The 26,866-nt window shown below is 43.1% G+C and overlaps 1 protein-coding gene and 1 long non-coding RNA gene across 3 annotated transcripts in view; one reads left to right on the top strand and one right to left on the bottom strand.

The window, feature by feature from the left end:
- Positions 1-1,070: 1,070 nt before the first annotated feature.
- On the bottom strand, positions 1,071-7,400 carry LOC132646780 (uncharacterized). The gene is made up of 3 exons (XR_009585021.1): positions 6,885-7,400; positions 2,014-2,685; positions 1,071-1,901 (listed from the first exon to the last, which is right to left on the bottom strand). It is a non-coding gene; the product is annotated as an uncharacterized LOC132646780 (long non-coding RNA).
- A 196-nt stretch (positions 7,401-7,596) lies between these two features.
- Positions 7,597-26,866, top strand: part of Klhl5 (kelch like family member 5) — a 63,514-nt gene continuing 44,244 nt past the window's right edge. The window contains exon 1 of one of the 2 annotated variants that reach the window (XM_021640684.2): positions 7,597-7,778. The gene's annotated coding sequence lies outside the window, so the exon portion shown is untranslated. The remainder of the gene's footprint in view (positions 7,779-26,866) is intronic. The other variant, XM_021640683.2, reaches the window with a different exon arrangement.

Below are 26,866 nucleotides of genomic sequence, written 5' to 3'. Positions count from 1 at the left end.
TGCCTGCCGCCTAGGTGCACCTGTGAAACACACTCTCAAAGCTATACTTCCTTCTCATTCACCTAAAAGTAAAAACACTACTGAAATAGATTCTGTTGTTGTTTGGTGGGAGTTGTTTGTGTTTTTGTGTGTTTGGTTTGAGACAGCACCCTTCTATATATACCAGGCCAGTTTGAAAAAGAGAGCTTCAGGGGACTCCTGATGATAGTCATGTGTAGCTCAACTTCTGGGATTACTCTGCAGACATTACTGTGCTGTTTGAAGAACCTGGGAGCCTTCAGAGTCTGCCTTGCATGTGACTTCTGCTGCTGAGACTGGCGGGCTTCTTTTAGAGAGAAAGCCAAGCTTGGTGTTGGTGTGGACTGTTTCAAACCTGACAGTTAGACATAACAACTGTGCAGTCTTGTGGTGGGCCTAGCAGCGGCTGCTTGTGGCTGAGGGTGAGGCGATGTGTAACCCGTACTGCTGACTACTTCCTACCATGATTCTTGCACCCCATGCTATTTTGTTGTTGTTTCATTTTTTTTTAATGTTTGTAGGTTTTTGAGACAAAACGAGAACTCAGAAAGAACTCTGAAAAAGTGTTCTAACCCAGTTTCAAAAAGAAGAAGAAAGCCCAGGCCAGTGTCATCATGAGATTCTTAAGGGACAAGTGTGCTGATATTGTGAAAGAACTTTGGCATCACGATGCCTCATGGAGTCAGGAAGCACCCAAGTCCCACCTGGGGACCATGGTCCTGAGGAATGGTGCCTTTAGGCCTGAGGTAGACAGACACTTTGTCCTTTCCTCGTGCTGGCTTTGGGGATTTGGATTCACATTGACCCTGAAACACTCTCTTAGCATTTTTTTTTCATCAGCCAGACTTGAAGGTCTACTCTGGTTTCCTCCCATGGGGCACCCCAAATCCAGACTCCGCCCAGCAGCAGGTCCTCTGTGGTAGGGACAGTGTTCCCTTTCCTGAGCAAGTGTGGTATAAGTATTCCCAAAGCTGGTGGTGATGAGCAGTTAATTGAATATTATGGCTTTGATTTTTCTACACATGCAAAAAAAATGAGTAGCCTTATTGTGCTTTATTTGAATTTTAATTCTATGTAGTTACCCATTATTATGAGAAGTTAATGTCAGTATATACCTTATACAAGCAATATTTTCCATTTCTCTCCCCTCATGGAAACTATTCCCAGTTCCTTCATTATATTCCATGGGAAGATCCTTTTGGCATCAGAAACAACAAAAATCAATGACATTTATTGAACATTTACTGCATTCTACCACAGTGTGGTCTGCTTTGCATGGTGTTCCACATTGGACCCTGGCAACTCCCCGAGGCAGTTCTCTAATTAATCCCTTTCATAGACAGAGAGGTATAGAAAAGGCAAGTGACATCCTCAGAGGCACATGGCTAAGGGTCATGCTGAGCTTCAAACATAACGTCTGACTTCAGACTTAATGCACAGCTTCCCTCTCAGCCTGGGTGAGAGCATTTGCCCGGAGGGCTCACTTCTAAAATAACATGTTCTGCCATTAGAAGCACGCATCCTCCTCCAGAGAATGAGAGTTCAGTTCCCAGTACTCACATCAGGCAGCTCACAACTGCCTACAAGTCCAGCTCTGGGTGCAGTCCAGGACTTCTGCTGTACTCCAGCATCTGCACGTGTGCACACACGCATGCACATGAATGGGGGAAATAATAATTAGTAATAATAATAGCAGGTCCAAATGCAGCCCTACTTCAAGCCTGGCTACGCGTTCACCCAGGGCTTCTGGCTGGTGGCCCTGCTGAGAATTCTCTGCCCTGGAGAATCTTCTGTGCAGTCTGTGATCTTCAGCAGAGCCCGGTAGCTGTCCTCTCCACCCCAGTGCTGACAACAGAAACATCCGCCAGCATTGCCATAAGCCCCTGGGGAACAGATGGCATCCAGCTGAAAGTCACTGCAGTAAACATTTCATGTCCTTTAAGTCATCCAATGCCCACAACAACCCCAGGAAAGAGCTGCTGCCATGTTCCTCACCTCAGGCCAGCTCTGCTCCGGGTATCCTCACCATCCTGGTGAATTTAAAGAAACAATTCATCATCCTGATGTCTTCTCATTGTATTACTCTCAGAGAGCCAACTACTTTGGCAATGGACAGATCCTCCAATTAACACATTTTGAAAGGAAAATAATCTCTCCTTAAGAGGCCTGTCTGAGTACGGAGAGGGCCCCAGGAATCTCCAATCTCTTTATTTGCATTACACTTCACTCAAACAAACATTTACTGAACACTTTGGTTGCTTCATGAACCTCAGAGACTCAGTGGCAGAAAGGCAAAATCCTTGTCTTACTTCCTAGGATGAGTGAAAGCTCAAATGAAAGACAGAAATCAAGCAGATAGTGAAAATAACTTATTTTCAGGCAATGTTCCACACTCTGGAAAAACCAGGCAAAGTACATGGTGAGAATGAACTAACAGAGGGCGGGTGGGTCCAGGTTGGCTGTATGAGGCTGTTAGGAAAACCTTGTTATGATTCCATTCACGTGCCACATGGGGCAGGGTTTAAACCACAGGGGCAGAAAATGGATCCGAAGCTGCTGGAGGCTGGAGGCAGACAACATAGACACACAGGGAATTGTTAGATCACAGAAATGTCCCATGACTATGTTGCTGTTTGTGGCAAATGTACATTACTTAGAATTCTGGAGCTGCAAACAAGAAAGAGTATATTTTTAGTATATTATAACAACACCCTCCCTCCCCAGTCTTTCCCTTCCCTAGTATAGCCTTTTCATCTGTTTTAGAAATAGATTATTGACAAGGAGCTATAATGTTGTTCCCAAGGCTGGCATATGTTCCCTGGGCAGGAGTTTAAACAGCAAGAAACTCAGGGCCTCAGAGCAGGTTCCCAGGAGATGACAGAGATGTTTCATCACCTGCCCTGGCTGTAGCAGGTTGTGACAAAGCATACCAGAGCATACGGACATGCTGGACAGTGTCCTTCAGCGGTGGGGAGAGTCAGCAGACCAGCCTTGGAGTTCTAGCCAGCTCCTCAGAGAACCAGGAACGGTGCCCGGCCTGTCACAGGCTGTGGATCACTTCCTAGGAAAATCTGGCTTTAACTGCCACCACCGTGCTGGGAATGCTCAGAACCGAGCAGCCTCACAAGGCTCCCATTTGGGCTTCCTCAGCGTGGGAGCCTCTGTCCAGCCCACCGGTGCTTTGCAGACGCCAGCGCTACCCAAGTCACCTGTGGCTTGTTTTCACTAACAAACCCTGCTGTACTAAGATAGCAGCCGATGCAAGAAAGAACCTGTTGGGGCTGCTTTCTTGCCTGCTGAGCTAGTACCCTCAGAAGGGACGACTAGCCCGTAATGGGTTCCAGGTCCCTGAGGTGCTCTAGCCTCTGGCCACAAAGCTTTGGGTAACCCCTTGGATATTAAAGTGCCTTATCTAAGGTGTGTGCATTCAGAAGTGGAAATACATAATCAAAACATCCACCACAATGCTAGAACAACTTAACAACCTTCAATTGTTTGGAAACATAAAAAAAATCAGCGGCTCAGACTGAGAATATCAGATTCAATAGATGCAGGTTCAGATCTAAAAGCAACAGAAACAGAAACTTGGCTGCAGCAAGGAGGCTTTCTGAATCTCACAAACAGCATTTCTTGTTGGTCCAGAGGATGAAAGGCTTTGTTCCCCCCCCCCCCCCCTCAGCATGTAGACTGCTGCCTGATGTGTGCAGGGTGCAGTCTCGCCGGTGTTTGTGTATCACAGGCCGGCTGTTTAGCACCTAGCCAGAATCTTCCTCCAAGAACTGTGCTAAGTATAGACACTGAATACAGGACGCAAGTGTGAAGGCAGAGGGTGTGCGGGTGTGTGAAAGATGAACAAGATGGAGGAGAAAGAGGAAGCGTGAAGACCAATGGACAGTTTTGGGTTTATAAGGCTCTGGCTGATTGTTGTTCATTCTCTTCTCCATAATGAGCAGCACAGTGTCTCCTGGGCTATAGTTCACTTCACGGATGGGTGTTGACAGATGAGCACACTGCAGGTGGGCCATTGACATTCTCAGCCCCAAACCTAAATCCGTAAACAGTCGGACCTAGTGGCTATGAACTTGCTCAAAAAAAAACACGAAAACAGAAATCAAAGTGGGTTGCTCCTGTCTGTTAAACAGTCATCAGGAAGTGATATATCAAGCACAGAGCTGCATTCTGGAACAGTCTTTAGCTCATGAGACAACAATTAATCAGTAGCCTTGCAACCGTTATTTTTTTAGCAAGCTTATTGAGCTGTTAGAATGATTATCTTAATACATGAAAACAAGCACAAGCATTATGTGTTCATCCCCTCATGCTTGTAAGATGATGGCATAATAAAATAAAACTTTCTAAAATTTCATGAAACCTGTGGTATAATACTGTTATTTAGAAGAAAGTTTGTATGTATCTGTTGTAATGCTCAGGGTGAAAGATGATCATATTCAATTGAGTTGCTATTTCTCAAAGGTTTATAGGCCAAGGGTATTTTTCATTCATTCATTTATAAACTATTTATGAGTTCCTGTAGCAGACACTCTCCACTAGTCAGATAGACAGGCAAGTTTAAAACCACATTCATAAATATCACAATAGAGAGAGGCACCCTAGGCACTATGGGAGCATGTAGGAAGAACACAGCAAGCTTGAAAAGGTCTAGATAAAGATCACCGGGGCAGTTGTTGCCAGGCCAGCAGATATCAGAAAAGAGGTGTGTGTGTGTGTCCATGTGGGCCACCGTCTGCTGTGGAAGTCAGAGGACAGTCTGAAGTAGTCAGTCCATCCCTCCTACCCCATTCACCTTGGGCTCATGGACCATGAAAAGCACCCTTACACCATGAGCCATCTTGCTGGCCTGGTTGTCACATCTCTTCCTCCCAGGTTTGGGACCGCTCTAGAAGGTGCATCTTAACATCTCTTTCTCCTTGGGACTGCTTTGATTAGAGGCTGTTCATGTCAAAACACACATAGCAGCTATACTGCCAAGAAAAATAACCTCTACATCTTTAAGATTGCTTTTGAGGTTTTTTGAGGTATTTTTCATTCATTCATTTATGTTTGAGTATCAACAACTAACCTTAATTTAATAATCACTACTGGTTAAAATTATTTGAATACTTACAAAAGCCACCGTATCAATACCATCTGTCAGTTATCAGCAATGAGATTCTACTCGTGATCAGGGTTATATGGTTTCATTTCAGAGACAAACATCAAGGCTTTTCTTGATCTATCACTACTCTTTGGTTCTGTGGATGTCTTTGCTAGGCAGTTTACAAGATCTTGTCATGCAAGCTTAAGGGTAACTGCTTCTTCAGACACCACTGCTCAGTATTGCTAGAGTAGGAGGTCCAAACCAGCCTTTTCAATGTTAGAATTAAGCAGTGTAAAGTCGAGCTATATTTCAGACTTTATTAATATGTTTAAGTCATACAGCTCAAAAGAATAAATTCTATGAAAGTCTTTGGCAGTAACAAAAATGAATATAAGTGATCTCTCCTATGTGAAGTTATTTATCTACTCAAAACATACCTGTTACATGCCTTCCTTCTCTTTGACAAATGCAGTGAATAATAGACACTAAGATATAGATAGCAGCAATATAAATAAGCAATGTTATGTCTCACAGGACTTACATTCAAATGAGCGCAGGGAATCAGAGATGGCAGGCACTTAGTGCCAAAAAGTAAGAAACTGGGCAAGGATTGAAGGTTTCCATAGGATGGTTAGGAAAGATGACAACAAGAAGGTACCAGTTGTGTGGAAGGCTAACAGCATGCCACATAAGGCACCTTTGTTGTGTAGACACAGACACAGAGAGAGAGAGAGGAGGAGGAGAGAGAGAGAGAGAGAAATCCAATGTAGGGGACAGCTAAAAGAGATAGTAGTCTAGGATTGCAAAGGATATTTTGATTACTTCTGCTGGAGTGATGGAACACATAATTTGAAATTCAAATTTAATTAATAAATCTAAGGGGAAAAAACTCGAGCACAGAACAAGCAACATATTAGTAGAAGGAAAAGGAAATGGTATATAAGAAGGCCAGTTTTCAACTGGGGTCCACTCTTTATCATTGTAACTGATTTGGTTGCCATGCTTTTCTAGTTTTTCTCATTCTAACGCCAAAGAAACATGCGGAGTTAAAACTGCAAAACTAAACCCAAAGTAATTATGAGCAGGAGGGAGCAATGAAAAGAACGTCACTGCTGTCCTTAAAGGACACAAACGTTAATACTGAAATAGCAAACCAGGCCTCAGGATAGTTCCAAAGTCCGCAAGTGCAGTCTGTGGGTTAGAGTGCATTTTGCAATTAAAGACATGTTCCTGAAGTTCTGCGTGTAGGTGTCTCTTCATGGGGAGTGCCTTTTCCGCCTCTGAGAAAAACCGTCCTGTGCTTTGTGATTGGAGCCAGCATCATCAGTTTCTTGATGTATCTATTTCCTGATTGTAACAGCATTAAATGATCCTATCCTTTTCTCTTTGAGTTATCAGTCCTTGTCAGTGCTTCATAGTTTTACATTGTTGCTTTTTGTAACAATTTTCCCAGTTCACAAAACATCCTTAAATAGATTCCCCCAAGCTGCTACACAATTATTTCAGTATTAGTCTTTAGAATCACTGCTTTATACTGGGTTGTTTGTTTGTTTTTTTTGTTTTGTTTTGTTTTGTTTTTATGGAGACATATTGAAGACTTCGTGTGCAAATGTCATTTTGTGGCAATAGCCACAGTTAACCACCACCGAAGAGGGCCAGCCTAGTCAGAGTAGCAAGCAAGCAACACACACACACACACACACGGCTATATGAATTACTTTAAGAACCAAGTTCAACCAGGCACTTCATGCACATACGATTTACTCACGGAAGAAAGAACGGGGCCCTCCTCCCTTCCTTCTAATCATAGCTGTTTCTTACTGTCGATGAGGTAACAACGTGTGTCAGATTAGTGCTTGGCGTACAGGATAGGATAGATTCCATGACAAAACCTCACTACTTATCAGACTCCTGCAAGAAGAAAGGCTGGCCAAAGCGGACTTCTGAGCCTCACCCCCAGCCCCACCCCGTAAGCTGAGGCACACAGGGCATCTCTCCCGGTGGCCTTCCGGTCCTGCAGAGGGAACTCTCCCGCATATTCCATCCCCAGGAATTCCCTTGCTCGCAGTGTCCGGGGGCTGGCACGACGTGAGCTCCACAGAGTACACTCTGCCCGCCCTCTCCCCGCCAGAGCTCCGCCAAGTACGGTGTCCCCCGCGCCCCGGCTCTCCTGGCCGGGACCAGCACCCTCCGCGCCCCAACTCGGCTCCCCTCTGCTCCGCTGCCCCCTCAGCCCGGAGAGAGGAAGTGCCGGTCCCCGGGTCCTGAGGGGAGGGGGCGGGGCCTGGCGCGCTGGGCGGGGCTTGGAGCGCTGGGCGGGCTTGGCTCGGCGGTGGGCGGGGCCTGCTGCCGTGGGCGGGGCGGCCGCGCCGGGACCGACCGGCGAGCGTGTGCCCGACCCCGGCTAACTGCCGCGCGCGTGCCCGCCCGCCCCCTCAGGGGCCGCGGGACAAGTTTGACTCCTGGCTTGGCGTCGCCTGACGGAGAGGCGGGGCTCGGGCCGGGAGGGCTGCTGCGCGGGGCGACGCCGTGGAGAAGGGGCCGGGGGCGCGCGCGGGGCCGAGCACCCCTCCGCTGAGCGCGCCCGCCCGCGCCCCGCGCCGCCGCCCCGCCCGCCGCCCCGCGCCGCGGTGACCCCGGGCCTCCCTCCTGACCCCGCGCGGTAAGTGCGACTTCCTGCCCCGCGCGGTGGGCTAAGGCCCGTCCCCGCGAGCACGCGACCCTCCCGGGTCCTAGGGGTCCGGGGACTCGCCGTCCAGGCTGGGGGCTCTCGAGCTGGAACCGGGACTCGAACCCGCGTCTCTCCTCGCCTCCCCAGCGCCTGGAGTTGCCCAAAGTTCTCCACGCGGGTGGGTGAGGAACGAGTGCTGCTCTCCAGAACTGTTCCCAAGGCTAAACAAGCCGGAAACTATTTCCGTCCCCCACAGCAGGCACCCCGTTTTGAAGTTTTAAGAACCGGCCTTCTCGAAGGTGCGGGTAAGACGGGAGCTGCCCGTGTTTGGTCCTGAGCGGTGGCAGCGCTGGCTTCTGGACAGTCGCTCTGAGCGTGCCCCGCAGCCGGAAGCTGCGGGGAGAACTTGGCTGTCAGAGCGTATGTGTTGTTGCAGTATGGTTATCTCCTCCTGTTTCTTTGGACCTTTACTAAAAAGCATCTACGCAGCGTGGCCTACCCCTTCCACAGCCGTGAAAGGCCAGGTTCTTCTGCGTGGCTCAGGGACTCTGCGCCGGCAGATGCCCTCCAACTTTGTTTTGAGATGGAACCGCTGTTACTGTGTGTCTGGCCGTTTTACTGATGCACAATAAATGTTAATTCTCTTTCCTGGTAGGAAGCGGTTTAATAAATCCTCCTGTTAAGAAAAAGTTTAATAAGGCTTTTTGGTATTAATTAGATCGCTGTTAAGGGGGAGGGTGGACTCAGAACTTTTTTTTCTGACTTTCGGTATATTCTGTATCAGGAGTTATGTAAAAGAAAACTTTTAGGTAAAGGTGAATACACTAATATTTTTGTGACAGGAAGAGAGAAATAGATTTTAAAATATAAGAAAAAAGACAAATACATATACTCACACAACATATGTATATCCAGATATCTGAAGCAATCTGTGTCAATGTGTTCAATATAGCAAAACAAACTACCTGAGAATATTGGCGTTGGGGAGACTGCGGGGAGGAGGAGTAGAAAGTGCATCCTGTCAGGACTTGTACTACACAGGAGTCTTGGATTGGGTTTTGAACTTCCTTGGAGCTAGGATAGGAACAAAGTAAGCTACTGCGGGTTTCTAAGTCAATAATTCAATGCTTGTTTGTTTGTTTGTTTTGGTTTGTTAAAAAACAAACCAAACCAGCTCTTCTGCCTGAGCAAGGTATTTTCTTGACAGTTTCTCACCGGCCCTAAGAAAAGGGAAAGAGATGGGGAAGCAGTTGACATCTTTAAAATTGTAAATTTTGCACAAAAAAAAAAAAAAATGAAGTTTCAACATAGGGCTGCTGCTCTGTGAACTCATGCTGGTGATGTTCTGGGCTAGCGTTTCCCAAGCCGCGCTGTAAAGAATAACAAGTAAATGACTTGGTTTTTTGACTAAGCTCAGGAACTAGGGCTGCAGCTCAGTGGCAGAGGACTGACATGTCTGTCCTGCTCAAGGCCCTGTGTCCAGCTCCAGACAAGGAGATGGGAGAAGACTCTGGGCTCAAATGAACTCAGACTTCGGGATTAGACAAACTGTGAAGCTTTTTCACACCGTTTCTTGAGAGTCTTTATTGTAAAGTTGATGGGCTGATGATGAATGTATGTTGTGAGCTATTCCAAATTTAATAAAGCACCTTTCATGAGTATTTTCTCACAGCTTGAGATCTTATACGAACTGGCGAGTGAAGTTACTCTATTTGGCAAGGACCCGAGTGAAGCTAATCCAGAAGTCAGGGTTTAATGCATACACATCAAAGAAAGAAGCTACTCTCATACTGCGTAGGCCTTCTGCAAGCGGCCTTTTGGACCAGATGACCTTTAGGGCTTCTCATTTATGCCTCTGAACGTTTACTGTTTGAGAATTGGAATAGGTTTAGGTAAAGAAGAATCCTTGAGGAATTACTTCAATTATTAGTGAATATAAATATATGATTTACATGCTATTTTATTACAAACATCATTTGTACTGTTACTTTACTGTGAAACCCTATATTTTATAGCTATAAAAGATCTTGGAAAACATGCCACATAGTAGAAAGATCAAAAAGGCTGGGTGTGGTGATGTGTGGGTGGCACATGCCTTTAACCCCCGTATTCTGAAGGCAGAGGTATCCAGATTTCTGTAAGTTTGAGGCCAGTCTGGCCTACATAGCAAGGTCCAGGCCAGTCAGGCCTACATAGTGAGACCTTATCTCAAAAAGGAGAAAGATCTGGAACAACACCACCAAAACTTATCATTTGCACTTATTAATGTGTGGGGCTATTTCCAGCAAGTTTATGAGCCCTTTGGATCTATACTCTTGTTTATAAGACTAGGGTGGTTATAGCAGACAGTTCATTCATGGACTAAATGCTGGGAATTTACTGGCTACTGGTAGTAAACCAGCCTCAGTGATGCAAATGAGGACAAGTGGCAAGAGTTTGGAGTGCAAGAATTGCATCTTATCGAGATGTATGTGGATTCTGAGTTTCAGAAGTCAAGCCGTGAGCGTTGAGAGGGTGAGGAACTGATTTGAAAATGTATCTGGAGCCACACACAGAAGTGCAGCACTTCTATACAAAAGTTCTGTTTCTGGCATGCATATACCAGTGTTACCCTTCTGGAAAAGTGAGAGCCGATGCTATTTATTCTCCTCACCCTATCTGTGAAGAAGATGCTTGCATCAAATGGAACAAATTGGGCTGTCATCACAAAAGATCCTCACATCCCACTGGCTTAAGTCAGCAAAGGTCTATTTCTGTCATACTGTATGTCTGATGAGGATCAGCATGACAGCTCCATTTCAGGTGGTTGCTTGGACCCTAGGCTGTTAGACACTGTATCTCAGTGCATTCTTCCATAGTTGGTAGGGGAGGGGAACGTTGTATGGATAGTAACAGTACATTGGCTCTTTAAGGCTTCCACTTGGAAGTGGCCACACAACTCATGTAACTGTACCTAACTTCAAAGAAGTGGGAAAATGCCACTTCACCATGTGGCAGAAGGAAGAGACCTGGCACCGTTTGTGAACAATCCTCGTGAGCACTGCACCAGGCAGCTGTCCTCATGAGTTAACAGGAGATTTGAGCAAACCATACCACCATGGTTTTGAGTCTCCTCTTTGAAAAATAGAAAACAGCATTTCTGTGTGTGTATTTAGAGAGAATTATGGTAATGAGAATTATAAAGAACATCTTAATTTGAAATGAAATGCTATTGAAAACCCCACAATTAGATGTACTGTTTTGATCAAGTGAGTTTCATTTTTAATTGTATGTCCATTCAATAAACATTTGTTAAATGTGTATAAGGCACTGTTAGGTCTTCTGAGAATAAAACAGTGAATGGGAGTTTACAATGCCAGGAGAAATAGCTATAATTTGAGTTCTCTCTCTCTTTTTAATGCAACATTAACAAGTTGTGGTATGACATAACACTCAACACATACACACACACTAGACTTTGTGTTATCTTTTTTTTTTTTTTGCTCTTATAGTTTATTTCCTAACATGCTTTACAAAATTACTTAAACTAGCTTAAACAACCAGACTGCTTTGTTAGCAATAATGTAGCTTTGTGTCAGAGTTAGAAATCCAGTTGGGCCTTGAGGCAATTGGCATCACTAACAGTAGATCAGGGCTGTTTTCTCTGTGTGTTTTCTTTCCAGTCCCTCTCTGCACATACATTTCATTGTTCTGTTTCTGTGTTTTGCCCTTACAAGGGTGCTTTAATCTAAGAGTTCACATGCTTGGGACTAGACCTTTGCAGTTTCTGCAAACTTGTTTGTTTGTTTGTTTGTTTGTTTGTTTGTTTGTTTTTAAATGAAACATGGAGATTAGCCCCGTTAGTGGTTCTTACCCTGTGGGTCGTGATCCCTTTGGGGGTTGAATGACCCTTTCATGGGGGTCACCTAAGACCATCTACATATCAGATATTTACATTATGATTCATAACAGTAGCAAAATTACAGTTAGGACATAGCAGTGAAAATGATTTTATGGTTGGGGAGGGGAGTCACCACAACATGACTCTGTTAAAGGGTTGCAGCATTAGGAAGGTTGAGAATCACTTAAGGCTTAAATGATTCCACTGCAGAGTTTAGAAATAATAGAATTGACCCTAAAAATATAACAAAGTAACTGGCAACTTTGTAGAAAAGAAGGCAGTTCTGGCAGCTTACTAAGAAGCCTAAGGTTAAAGAAACCTGAGGTGCCATTTAAAAAAAAAATCTGCACAATTAGCATCAGCTTGCAAGTTGTATTGGACAGATTGATGGTGATGATCAGGGTGAGAAGGGACCCTTGCAGCTGACTGGTAGCGACTGTCTGCACTCTCCCAACACCGGCAAATGCCATGTTTATTGTATTTCTTTCATTCAGCTTTTCTTCCTCGCCCAGAGTATAGGTGAGTGAATTCACCTCTTACCTGGCATGTGCTTCAATTCTGATGCAAGGCTCCCTGGTTTCACCTCAAAGCTATTACTGCAGAAAAAAGAAGCCTTTTCCATGCTTCTAGTTCAGCACTTTCTACCATGCAAACTGCCCTCCAAGACACCTTTTCTTTTCTGGCCATTTTAGATTTTTAACATCCTGTTGTCATATCTCTTCACCAACTTTATTTTTTTACTCAGTAAGCTTGTAATCTTTTTCTGATAACTATGTGTGTTCATCTTCTCTAATGATGTCTCTTCCCAGTCAAACGGTAGCCATAGCTTCACTTCCGGGAGTGGCAAAGGGGGGGGACTGTATATGACATCTGGAAGAGGGGGTTTCCAGAAAAACACAGGGAGTGTAAGTACAAGTTGTGTTGTGAGAACTGGCTGTGATGGTGCAGACTTGTAATTCCAGCACTTAGATGACAGAGGCAGAAGGATCAAAGCAGGTTTGAGTGAGCCAGCCTGGGCTAAGGAGCAAGTTCAGATTATCCAGGATTCACAGTGAGAGCTGTGACTCAGATTCAGCATAACAGGTGACATCACCGGGGATAAAGGTTAAGAGAGGGTCTTGGGTTGAGACTGCGAAAGATCTAGAGTCTTTGAAATGTCCTCACACTTCTGTTGCTGTGTAAATACAGGATGGGCGTATAACTGGATTCAGGAAACTACCAGAGGCTTGTTTGTTTAGAAGACGTCATACAGTGACTCCAGCTTATCAACAGGGCTGTGTCTTGTGTTCCTGATTGGTAACAATGATCTTCACAGAAGTCCATACAGGCATCTTGTAGCACCTGGGCAATATCTGAAAAGCTGCTCAACTAGATGGGTACAGAAGCTATTAACTCTAAAATCCCATGTCCTGCAGCATAGGGTGCCTCTTACAACATCATAAACTTAGCTTCCAGGGTCTCAGAAACAATATGAATTCTAAGAGTTCCTGAGGGAGCTCAAAGCTAGTTTTCTGGTTGTTTGGTTGGTTTGGTTTTTGTGTCTGTGAGAGTACTAATGCAAACTGAGTAACCTGGGCAGTCATTTTTACTAGGAACAGTGTTGCCTTGTAGTGTAGATGACGTGCCTAATTCTATAGATTACCATTGCTGGACACAGAGCTGATAGTTACCTGAAAGTTAATACAGAAGGGGAAGCTTTGCCAACTCATATGTCCACGGTGCTTCTTCACTTGGAAGTATTCAATAGTATGTTTTCCTTATTTTGCTCTAATCTGTTAATTATTTTTAATTATAGATGAAGTAGGAAATGTATGGGTAGTAAGATACAGTGCTGGTGGGGCAGATGGGACCAGTAGGACATTAAAAACTCTGAATTCCACACCAAATTATGTGGCTTTTATTACCTAACAGGAGATAAAGCAAATAAAAATTTTAGATGTAATGGTGTATGTAGTCAAGAATTGTTCTTTAGAAGGTTTGCTTGACTGTCCTGTGAAGACTATATAGGAAAAATTAGACTGGGTACTTCATTGCTACCTGTTATTTGTGGTAAGAAGGGTTAATCAATCCTGCTTCTTATAGAACATTAAAATTGATGGACAGTCTCAGCATGGTCCTTCAAAGAGTCTAGAACCAGCTTATCTTTCCTTTTTTAAATTATTTCTCAGATATTGGTTTTGTTTAAATGATTTCAAGCATTTCTGACAGTTTCATGCACAAATACAACGTGTTGTGATTACTGCTTGTCTGAATTATTTGCTGTCACCCCACACACACCTATTAGCGGTTGAGAAGACCACCTGAAGGACCTTTTGGTTTCTTGAGACAGGGTTTCTCTATGTAGCCTTGGTTGTCCTGGAGCTCACTCTGTAGACCAGGCTGCCCTCGAAGTCAGAAATTCACCTGCCTCTGCCTCCCAAGCGCTGGGATTAAAAGTGTGTGCCACCACTGCCCAGCTGAAGGACCTCTTAGGAAAATTGAGTTTAGCCTAAGATACAGTTAACACTAAGACATTCTAGTCACTGCTGGTATTCATTGATCTGCCATTTCACTCACAACCTTGTTCCATTTTTCTTTTTGTTGGCACTATAAAACAGCTTATTGTTTTTTAAGAGTTACTATTCTTTTACGTTTCATTTTAGGGTAAGCTGGGGAATTGTTAAATGGCATTAGCTTAGTTAACATTTGTAGTGATGAACTCACTTCTAATTATGAGTAGTTGAGAGTCTTTCTTTTAAAAATTGGACTGAGGATCAAACCCATGACTTCATGCTTTCTGGGTGAGAGCTCTGTCAATTGATCCCCCATTCTCATATGCATGTTCTAATTCATACTCATTCTCTCTGTCTGTCTCCTTTCAATAGTTATCACACTTTCTCCCCTCTGTTGCTTAAATTGTTTTTTATTTTAATTACCTTTTCTTTTCTTTACCAACTGTATGCTGTTCTAACATAAGCACTTGGAAAATCTGGTTGATCCTGCAGCGAATTGAGTTGGTCTGTGATGTCCCCATCATGTGTTCAGAAACCACAGGCTGCTTTGATCAGTTGTTTGTGCCTAAAAAGCACTGATTGGTTACCTTTTTTGCCTCCGTTACTGTAAAGCTACAAGGGAGCAGAAACCCTTGTGGATTTGATTTGGTTCAGGTCAGTAAAAGACAAAATCACAGTTACTCACATTGTTGTTTTCTTATGACACGTAAAACATTTGGGTATCTCAGCACATTCTCCAAACCATGGATCAGGCAAGAATTTAGTCATGGTTTCACTCCATCTGTGTGGTCTTTCAGCTTCCATCCTTGTCCCTACAAATATGTACATTCACAAACTATGAGAAGTTTGTGGCAAGGAAACCCTTTCCTCTCACCAGCCATCCAGACAAAGGACTATTTTCTAAATGCTGAAGATTGAACCCAGGGCCTAGCTACACTTTCATCCATAAAAGATTATTTTTTGATTGCTTTATTGATTGTTTAATTGATTGGTTGTTTGTCTCTGGCTGCCTGGAACTCACTCTGTAGATCAGTCTGGCCTCAAACTCACAGAGATCTGCCTGCCCCTGCTTCCACAGGGCTGGAATTAAAGGAGTCCGCCACCACGCTTGGCTGACAGGCTTGTTCGTTTTTTAAATAGGTTCTCACCCTGTAGCCCTGGATGATCTGAAATTCACTAAGTGAAATAGCATAGATTGACCTGGAACTCATGCCAGTCTTTCTGCCTCGCAGCTGCTAGGATTGCCGGCACAAGTCGCCACACTTGGCTTAAAAGGCTGTTTTCAAGAGCAAATGGCTTGTTACAATCATATTATGGTATCAGCTGTGATCTTTTCTAGATGAGCTTAAAAGGGGTTGGGGTACATGACATTAGCCAATCTTGTAAAATGTTCCTTGTTTTCCTTCCAGACATTTGTACAGATTACTAGATACTAGTTTGATGTATGGGTCAACACTTTGCTTTATAGGCAAGTGCCAAAAACCAGGAGGAAGCCAGTAGGCAGAAATTGAAGCATTGGTATTTGGCCACGCCACTAGTGCCGTTTTTCTGTTTAATCGCAACTGTGAGGAACTTTTGCCTAAGAAGTGATACATCCTTCAAGCATCCATTCATTGCCTTGTTTGCCAATAGTTTAATCTGACCACACGGGCAAACAGTTTCAGTTCAGTTTATTCTTCTCCACTGCACACAAAGCTTGTACAAAGTCAGCTATCCTCTCAATCTGCTGCCTCACATTGGTATAGTAGGTTCATAACTACCTGTCCATGAAGTTATGAACAGCAAATGACACTATTCCGAAAGCAAGTGGCAGCATAGTACAGTTGAAATACGAAATACGGAACCCTGTACTCACCAGCTATGTCCATTAAATCCCCCTGCCAGCCCCACTTCAGTGTTTTCTTTTTTGTTGTTGTTATTATTATTAGTTACATTTTATTAACTCTGTATCCCAGCTGTATCCTGCTCCCTTATTCCCTCCCAATCCCACCCTCCCTCCCTCAGCTTCTCCCTGCCCCTTTTCAAGTCCATGGATTGGGGAGGACCTCCTCCCCTTTCATCTGGCTCTGTTTTATCAGGTATCTTCAGGTCTGGCTGCAAAGTTCTCCTCTGTGGCCTAGCAGAACTGCTCCTCCTTTGGGGTGTGGGAAGTCAAAGAGCCTGCCATTGAGTTCCTGTCAGAGATAGTCCCTGTTCCCCTTACTATGGGAAACCAATTGGTTATTGAGCTACCACGAGATTCGTCTGAGTAAAGGTGCTAGGTTATATCCAGACGTGGTCCTTGGTTGGAGAAACAGTTTCAGAAAAAACCCCTGTGCCCAGATATATTTGGTCCTTGTGGGGCTCCTATCCTTTCCCCGTCATACTTATGAGTCTTAGTATCTGTTTTGAAATGCTGCTTGGTAGGGTCTTTCACATGCCTTCTGCGGTAGACTCCTGTCATGCGTCCTATGCACACCTCATTTGTCTTTCACCTCAGGTGGGGAAGGGATGCCTGCTTTTTGGGTGTTACAAGTACATGTCTTACCCACCGCACACATACTCTTCACTACAAAGTATTTCACATATAGTGTGTACATTGAAGCACTTAGGAAATAGTTGTAGTCACAAATCCAGACTCCTGTTTTGTCAAAGAGAACACTGAGGAACAAGGGGATGAATTGTCCAAATTGAATGGTTTAGCTATTGACCCAGGCTCTGTCTGCCATATTGCTTAGCCTACCATTAAGTAATAATGTCAGAAAATAACAGCAGAACTCTCAACCCGTTCCTTCTGAACTACTCATTGCTTCACCCTAATGCCCTCTAGGAAATGTATTCATTGATCCCGAGGGCCCAGGGATCACTCATGGCTCAGTGGCTGCTCCTTAGAAGATACACATATTTCCTTAACCATTCAGTTGGGTACGAAACTGAAAGTTGATCATGCTCATTTACAAACTTGTTTTTAGTAGCTGCAAAGTTAGAGTAATGGTGAAATCAGTAAACATCTAATTAATGACTGTAAAGAGAATTCCATAAAAATTAAGTTGAGTGCTTTGCACTTTCACTATAAATGAGCTATTTAAAGTTTGCCGTCAAATTTAATGAAGGCTGGATAATTACAAATGATGGAGAGAAAAGTCCTCAAAGCCCCAGGTTGTCCCTGTCAGAGATCATGGACCAGCTGCCTGGTCCAAAGAGCAAGGAGCTCAGATGAGAGTGCAAATGGACACATCACTGAGAGCGCGATTGGGAGCGCTGACTTTCCCTAAGACTTTCTCCTTTAAGGGAGCAATGAGCTTCGTTTATAGTCTGACATGAGGTTTTCTCATAGTGACCAGGTTATTTCATAGTCTATTCTTTCAGAGATGCTTTTAAGTTCTCTCCATTATAGAAACCATAAGTAAAAATCATACATAATAGATCATATATGGCTTATGCAATACGAAGGCCCACACTCAGTAGGAGATGGATATTGAATACAGGGCTTTAGCTCTTTAAAAAAAGACTGGTGAATTCATGGGTGTGCATTTATGTAGTCAAGTTAAAGTGATGTCATTAATGGCACATAAGTGTAGTTTTATGATTTCTGACTTTTTTGCTTAATGCATTAGCTTTCTCGGCTTCATCTGGTAAAGGGGCTTGCACTCAACTAAGTGCTCCGGGATGGCTTGAAATGCACTGACCTCTGCACTCTTAGCTTATCCTGTGAATGCCTCAAGCATCTTTATCGTACTGTATTGCAAGTTTTTGAGGTGTATTTTTTTATTTTTATTTAAATGGGTGTTTTTCCTGTATGGATGTATGTACCACATTGAATGTCTGATGCCCACAGAGGCCAGAGAAGGCATTGGATCTTTGGAACTGGAGTTACAGACAGATGATAGTAAGACATTGTGAATTGAATGCAGGTCCTCTAAAATAGCATTGAGGGCCATTTCTCCAGTCCTTGTATTACAACTTTTAAATTAAATATTAGTTCCTGAATTATAGATTCATTGAAAGCTATAATCCTTTCTGTCATCATCATAGAAAAATTATTAAATAAATAATTTTTATAATTGAGCAACTATTGTGGGATATGACAGCATCATATGGCATGAGGCCATAATTCAGTTTCAAGGTTAAACTTTATTTCACTTCTATTTCCATCTTGATCTTACAGTTAATATGTTACAGTGCTTTTATTTAGGTAAATCCCTTTATTAGATGGCTTTTACCATGAAACCACACTTCAGTTTTCAGTATATAACAAAGTTCTTAACTGCTGAGTTTTGATCTGCTGTGGAGCTTACAAAGCCAGATCCCTTTGGCTTGTCACGGCTAAAGTAAAATTCCATGTTTATTTTTAATTTTTATTTACTAATTAAATGAGAGCTGTCCTCCAATTATTTTCAACTGGATGATCTAACACTGTAATAGCAATCTTAATTTGGGGTTTCAAAGTGTGTCTTTAATCCAGGTATCTGGACACATGTCTGTAATCCAGCACCTGGGAAGAAGATGCAAGACAGTTAGGAACTTAAAGCCTCCTTGGGATACACAGAAAACTGCAGGGCAGTCTAAAGTTCATAAGGTGTTCTCTCAGAAACCAAGGGCTGGGGATGCAGACCACTGGCTGAAGACTAATGTGTTAGGCCCTGGGTTCAGTCCCAACACTGCAGGAAAACGAGTACAGATGAAGTTTGCTTTCTTAAATCAAGTAATCATTAAAGATAAGCTAGGTTCTACCCTGGATCCTTGTTATATCTAGCCATTTGGTTGCCGTATTAGTTAACTTTTCTTTGCTGTAATAGGATACCATGACAAAAACAACTTAGGTTTTTTTAAAAAAGTTTTTTGGGCTTATGGTTCCAAAGGGTTAGGAATTCATTATGGCTTGGAGGCTTAGCGCCAAGCAGCAGGCTGGCAGCAGGAACAGAAAGCTGAGAGCTCACACTTTGGACCAGAGACAAGAAGCAGAGGAAGTGAGCTGGAAATGATGCAGCGATGTACATTCTCCAGCAAGCCTGCTCCACACAAGCATCCCTAAACAGTCCCTCTGCCTGAGATTGAAGGGGACTTTTTTTGTTGTTGTTTTTTATTTTATTTATTTATTTATTTATTTTTACGTTTCTTATTCAAACCAAAATTCTACTCCCTGGTGTGCAACTCTTGATCCAGAAAATGCTTTTTCCCCCTTGGCATTTGTCCACAAGTACCACCAGAAGCAATTTTGCTTTTATCTGGCAAGGCCAACAGTACCATTGTACCACAAGGTTGTATTAACTCTCCATCTCTGTATCCCAGCTTAGGAAAGAGAGATCTTGATTGCCTGTCTCTTCTGCAAGAGTATCATACTGGTCACTATGTACTTGATGACATTATGCTGATTGAACCAAGTGAACAGGAGGTAGCAACCACTTTAGCCTTGTTGGCAAAGCATACATGAATTAGAGGATGGGAAAGAAATCCAACCCAAATTCAAGGGGCTTCTGCCTTCATCAAATTTCTAGAAGGCCAGTGGTGTGAGTGTACAGAGATGTTCCTTCTAAGGTAAAAAGAGAAGTTGTTTCTGTAGGTCCCTCCCACCACCAAGAAAGAAGCACAATGTTTAGTGGCTTATTTCGATTTTGGAGGCAGCACATTCCTCACTGGGATGTGCTACTCCAGCCCATATACCAAGTGACTCAAAAGCTGCTTGCTCTGTGTGGGGCCTGGAGCAGGAGAAGACTCTTCAACAGTTCCAGGCTCTTGTGCAGGCTGCCCTAACCCTTACCCTAACCCTAACAACCCTAACCCTAACCCTAACCCTAACCCTAACCCTAACCCTAACTCTAACCCTAACCCTAACCCTACTGGTACCTGACATGTCAGAGGCAGATCAGGATGCTGTTCAAAGTCTCTATAGGTGAATCTATAGCAGGCCCCTGTAGGTGAATCATAGCAGAAACCCTGGGTATTTTGGAGCAAGGTATATAATTATGTTCTTTTTTGAGAGACAGCTCTTAGCCGGCTATTGAGCCTTAGCGAAAACAGCATTTGACAGTGTGACCTAAGCTAGGTATTATCTGACCCACAGCAACAATCCACTATCAAATGGATGTGATAGGGCCAAGGTGGGTCCTAAGGGCACCAGCAAGCTACATGAAGAAGTTGTTCAAATGCCCTTTTTATTCCTGTTTCAATGTCCCTGCCCCCAAGCATGGGTACGCCCTCTATTTGGTTAACTGAGGAAGTGAAGACTAGGGCCTACTGGTTCTGCACAGTACGCAGGCACCACACGGAAGTGGACAGCTATAGCTTTACAACCCCTTTCCGGAACAACCCTGGAAGACACTGGTGAAGGGAAATCTTTGCAGTGGGCAGAGCTTCATGCAAATTACATGGTCATACATTTTGCTAGGAAGGAAAAATGGCCAGAGGTGTGATTGTTTGCTGATTCTTGGGGCTGTAGCCAGTGGTTTGGTTAGATGGTCAGGGACTTGGAAAGAACATGATTGGGAAGTTAGCAAAAAAGGCATTTGGGGAAGAAGTATGTAAGTAGTTTTTTCCAAATGGGCAAATGATGTAAAGATATTTGTATCTTATGTAAATGTTCATCAAAAAGTGACTGCAGCAGAGAAAGAGTTCATTAATCAAGTAAATAAGATGACCCGTTCTATGGGCAGTCACCCTCTTTCCACACCCATCCCTCTTATTGTCCAGTATGCCATGAACCAAGGGGCTCTGATTGCAGAAATGGAGGTTGTACATGGTCTCAACAACATGGACTTCTGCTCACCAAGACTGACGTGGCTGGAACTGCTGTTAACTGCCAGATATGCCAGCAGCAGAAACTAATACAGAACCCCTAATATGTCACCATTCCCCAGGGTAACCAGTCAGTAACCTAGTGGCAGGATAATACATTTAACAACTTCTTTCGTGGAAAGGGCAATGTTTAGTCCTGCCTGGAGTAGATATTTATTCTGGTTATAGATTTCTCGCATGTAATGCTTCTGCCAAAACCACCATCCATGGACTTACAGAATGCTTCATCCACTATGATAGCATTCCACATAGCAGCACTTCTGCAGAGCCAAACAAGTGTGACAGTAGGCCCATGCTCATGGAATCCACCAGTCTTAGCATGTTCCCAACCACCTAGAACAGTTGCCTTGATAGAATGGCAGAATAAACTTTAAAGACTCGTTTACAGGGATAGTTAGATAGCAGTGGCCTGCTAGGTTGGGGTAGAGTTCTTCAAAAGAGAATATATGTGTGGAATCAGTATCCAGTATATGGACAGTTTCATACCCATGCTACCCACGAACCAAGGCGTGGAAGTGGGGATGACTCCATTCACTATCATTCCTAGTGACTACTAGAGAAATTTTTGTTTCCTGATCCTGTGACCTTAACTTCTGCTGGCCTACAAGTTTTGATTACAGACTGGTGTGCACTATTGCCTGGAGGTAAAACAAACATTCCATTGAACTGGAAGCTCAGATTTCCCTTCTCTGGCCACCTTGGGCTTCCAGTGCTATTAAGCCAACATGCTGAGAAAGGAGTAACAGTGTTAGGACAAGTGATTGATGCACATTAGCATGGGGAAATTGGCTTGTATGCTTCCACAATGGAAGTAAGGAAGATTGTATCTGGAGTGCAGAAGATCCTTTAGGTTAATTCTCTTGGTACTACCATGTCCTGTGATTGAAGTAAATGGAAAATTACAACCCAATCTATGCAGGCTGGCAAAGGGATCCTTCAGGGATGAAGGTATGGCTCCATTCTCCAGAGGAAGAACCAAGACCTGCCGAGGTACTTGCTAAGTATGAAGGAAATACAGAATGGGCAGTAGAAAAAGATAGTTACAAATACCAGCTAAGGCCAGGTGACCATTTGCAGAAATGAGAGCTAGAGTTGACATGAGCATATTTATCCTATTTTTGTTAAAAAAAAAAAAACACATGCATATATTGAGCCGATATTTTTGTTTGTGTTCCTCTATTTCTTTATCATATAGTGTAATATCAATAGAGATAATATCAGTGGTTAAGTGTTGTAAATCTATATTATTATATTTAGGAGGTTTTTTGTTGTTGTTGTTTTGAGATAGGATTTCACTATGTAGTCCTGGCTGTCCTGGAACTCTCTCTGTAGACCAGGCTGGACTCAAACTCACAGAGATTTATTAAAGGTGTGTGCCTCTATGCCTGGCTGCCTTATTTAAGTTTTGGGACACTAAAAGACTAAGCACTCAAAGGGACTTTGTTACCTATTCTAAAGCACATAATGCATTTGCACTTGTTCATGGAATAATAATGTCACATTAGGCAGAATTATAACCTGGTTTTTGTTTTTATTTGGAAATTTAGCATGGTGTATTATATACAGTTGTGTGTCAGGTTGGCAAATAGTCGACTTGTGATAGCTAATCTTGGTTATCAACTTGCCTATATTTGGAATCAACTAACACCCAAGCTGCTGAGACATCATCTATCCTTGTAGACTGAACAATCCTTTTCTCAGCCTCTTCAGATCACGTTCTGCAAGCCATTCTAATAAATCCCCTTTTAATATATATGTATTCATCTGATCAGTTCTGTCCCTTTGGAGAACCCTGACTGAATATAGTTGCTACATTTATAATTAAAACTAAATATGTTTGGAGCAACACTTGGTCCTTCCAAACCTGTTTTCCAATTTCCTTGTCTTTGACATCCTTTTTCCCAATCACACAGGCATGAAAATGCTGTGACTTTTGAATTGCTCTTGTTTAGCCACAAACATTCAGAGTCAGTCTTTATAATACTCTAACAGTCATCTCCTATAGCTACTTCGTGAGTTCTTTCTTCCACCCCCTTTCTTCCTCCTTTGCAGTCCCCTAACACTAGATATGAAAGAAAGAAGGATAGAGAGGAAAGGAAAGAGATCCCTGAATGACATCAGGGATCAGAAAGGGGGTGACATTACTGTTAAACTACTTCCTGCTGATTAGGGCATGGAGCTCCTTGGGGCAAGTTTGATCTTCACTGTCAGGAAATCTAATTTCTTCTTGTTGTTTTTTGAGCACAACTACTTAACACCACCACAACCAACAACCAATCAACAACCCACCAACAACCTACCTCTAGGGGCCCTAGCATTTTCTATACCTTCTGAAAAGTCTCCAGAATACCAGATGCCACACAATCATAAAAACTGTCTGCAACTGGCAAAATCACGCCTCCACCAGAGCACGAGGCAAATCCTAGTCACCTGCTGCAAAGCAACCCTGTGTCCTCATACCTGGGATTGAAACAAAAACATATTCTTATAATATTTCCATGTTTTTCTAAAGGAGTTCTCCAAAACTCCAAAATTATCACTACCATCTCCCTTTCAAATCTTGTTGCTTGCAGCCAACTTTAAACTGTGCTTACACTGTCATTGTCTGTTTCCTTCACTCACAATGATTTCTCCTTCAAGACTATTTCACCATCCTCTAATTCATCTTGAGGTCTGTCTCTAAATGTCCTTAAGATCCTCATTCTTTCCAGGCTCAGTGGTGTATACCTGTGATCCCAGCACTCAGGAAGGCAGAGCCAGGTGGATTGCTCTGAGTTCGAGGCTAGCCTGGTCTATATAGCGAGTCCAGGACAGCCAAGGCTACAAACACTGTCAAAAAAAAAAAAAAAAAATCCTTGTTCTTACCTGACTACAGTACCCATTCCTTGATTATTCAATATTCAATAACCCATTCTGCTTGATTTTAAGAAAAAGACCACTGGTCTTTAAATTTTAAATTTGGTATATTTTTAATGCTTTGCATTACACAATTTTTTAAGGTTGTAACAGTCCTTGCTTATTTTCTCTTGTTTGTGTTCTGTTCCTTGTATAGAACATATATTTATTGAATGTATATAAATACCAGATTTTTTTCTTCATAACAACAGCTATGGGATTGGATAAAAAGATAGAGTACTTGGTATATTGCTTATTGCTACTGTTTGATTTTGTTTGTGTTACTGTTGTTGTTGCTATTTGAGACAGTGTTCACTGTGTAGCTCTGGCTAGACTGGAGCTAGCTATGTAGACCAGGCTGGCCATGTACTCACAGGGATCTGCCTGCCTATCCTGTTCCCCACCCCAGGTTCTGGGATTAAAGGCATCCAACACCACATCAGGAATTGAAGTAGCTTTTGACATAGGATCCATGTTGCCCATCCTGGGCTTGTGCTACCCATGTAGTTCTAGCAGGCCTTGGACTCTATTCTCCTGCCTCCACCTCCCAAGAACTAGGATGGCAGAAGGGGGCTTCCATGCTCAACTTGATAAAGTCAAAAGGTTTTTGAAATGACTAAATTTAATTTCTAAGAGCCCTCTACAGTTTAGTCATTCACTGAGGTACATCATTTTATAATTGAAGAAAAATTTAGGGATATGAGTACTGCTGGATTAATATAACAAAGTTAGTTATTTTTAAAGACTTTTTTTTTTGTACTGTGCTGTGTGTCTGTGTAGGTGAGTGCCAAGTGTGTAGGTGCCTATGGTGACCAGAAGAGGGCACTGGATCCCTCTGGAGTTGGAGTTATAGGTGTAGTTGTGAGCTGCCTGACATGGGTGCTGGGAACTAAATTGGCTCTTCTGAAAGAACAAAAAGGACTGTAAACCACTGAGCCACCTCTCCAACTCCTAAAGGCCTTGATATTTTTATCTATGAGGCATAAACATTTAAATACCTATGATAGCTATGTGATCACTGGCTAACAGTAGCCAGTGATCACATAGCAGTGATTTAAATGGTTGAATGAAACCATAGCTAAAAGCAAGACAGTGGAGAAGGGAAAACAACATACAAAATTTATTACCCATCTAAGGCCTGAGTATGTTAGACTCCAAAGACAGAATTTTAACAGCCACACCTCAGAAGCGTGTTCACCTGCACTCTATCTTAGTAACAAGTTCTTGTTCTTAATGTAATAGTGAACAGAGACATAAATTCACAGTCCAGCACTTGAGCAGATTTGAAGCAGATGTTTCAGACAGGTTCTTAATTACTTTTTGAAAAATGTATTCATAATAGGCACATTATCTGTTTTAAACAGTGCACCAACTTCTGTTTAGTTCAGCTAAAGCCAGGCTACTGAGATAAAAGCAAAGAGGTGCAAAGTTTAATCAATTTGATGAAAGTGTGATACCCAGAATGAAATAGGAAAAAAAGACATTTTTATAATGTCATGCTGTGATTTTTCCTCAAGTTGAAGCTGTCTTTAAAAGATTTTTGTCACCAAAGGTAAATATTTTCCCATATTTTTAAAATAATAGGTCATTCATTTATTTTATAGTTGAAATGTGCAATATAGGTGCATGCTTTAGTTGTTGCTCTGATTGCTGGGTTCGTTCGTTGTAGATCTATTTATTGGCATGAGTCTTTGCCAAGTACTAAGGCCACAATGATGAACCCAAGCAAAAAGTTCTACTGGGAGTTACCTTGTAGTGAGGTCATAGACAGTAAATGAATAGCAATGCCAGGTAGTGGTGAATGCCATGAAAAAAATAGGAAGGTTGGGAGATAGAGGATATAAGGGATTGAAATTACATTACTAACTAGTGGAGGCCCATTCTGATCACTGAACAATCTGGTGTACAGGGGAAGCTTTCTGCCTGGACCAGTGCCTTCCATATGCTAAGCAAGCTGTACTACTGAACACTTCCTTCAGCCAGTGGGCACTCCTCATCAGAGCCAGGGGTTTGGTTGAAATGGTCTTATGCTGTGGAGTGAAAGCTGATGGGTAGGAAATGAAATACTTGCCAGCTGGGTGTGGTGGTGCACGCCTTTAATCCCAGCACTCAGAGGGAGGTATAAGTCTGTGAGTTAGAGGCTGGCCTAGTCTATATATTGAGTTCCAAGCCAGCAAGAGCTACATAGTGAGACCATGTCTCAAAAACAAACAAATGTTGAATTTCATGGCCTACCAACATTAGTGCTCAGCATATCATAAAGGGAATATGGGAGATTTAATATCTTCCACAAAGAGAGGAGATAAGAATAAAGAGCAAGAGACCTTAAGCATCCATTGTAATATCTGAAAAAGGAATTAAGATGAAAAGCTGTTCACTGTCACTCAGAATCAAATGGAACATAAAAAACCAAACCCTACATATCCAACAAAATGACTAACAGTAAGAAGACAGAGTGCCATTCAGAAGTCTGCTTCTGGCCTCAGGGTGTCTGACACTGTTGCACACTGGTTCTGGAAAGAATGAAGCTGAACGGATGGGTGTGTTAGCAGAATCTCACTCTGACAGTGGGTGCTGGGGAGAAGCAGAACAGCTCTCCTTTATTTGGGGAAATAAAGGCTATATAAACCTTGGGGAAGTGGGTAGAGGTTTTCAGGTGAGTGTACATCATTGGCTGGGGCAGAGGTGCTGGGAACGTTTCATTTGCATGGAGAGAGGAATTCCAGGTGCTAGCTGGACATGGTGAAAGCTGGCCGCTAGGCTATGTGAATACCTCAAAGGTGGCCGGGGTGGGGGTGGGGGGTCCCAGGGTTACATGCACAGGGCATGCAGACCCAGAGCAGGGAGGGAGCCATCCTTAGTCCTGCTGGTCTCCAGAGGAGATTTTTGGATTTGGACACATTTCCTAGAATTCAGCCTCACTCTTGTTCCAGGCCGGTTCCCTTGGTTCCATGCTTACTTGCCCCACATCTGATGGGCTGAAGATACACTTGGGATAAGTGTGTGTGCTGCTCTTTCAGCTCACCTGAGTTCAGCTC

The sequence above is a fragment of the Meriones unguiculatus genome, chromosome 12, assembly GCF_030254825.1.
Source record: "Meriones unguiculatus strain TT.TT164.6M chromosome 12, Bangor_MerUng_6.1, whole genome shotgun sequence".
NCBI classification, from domain to species: Eukaryota; Metazoa; Chordata; class Mammalia; order Rodentia; family Muridae; genus Meriones; species Meriones unguiculatus.
Note: the sequence above shows the minus strand (reverse complement) of the source record. Positions and strands in the feature narration are given on the sequence as shown.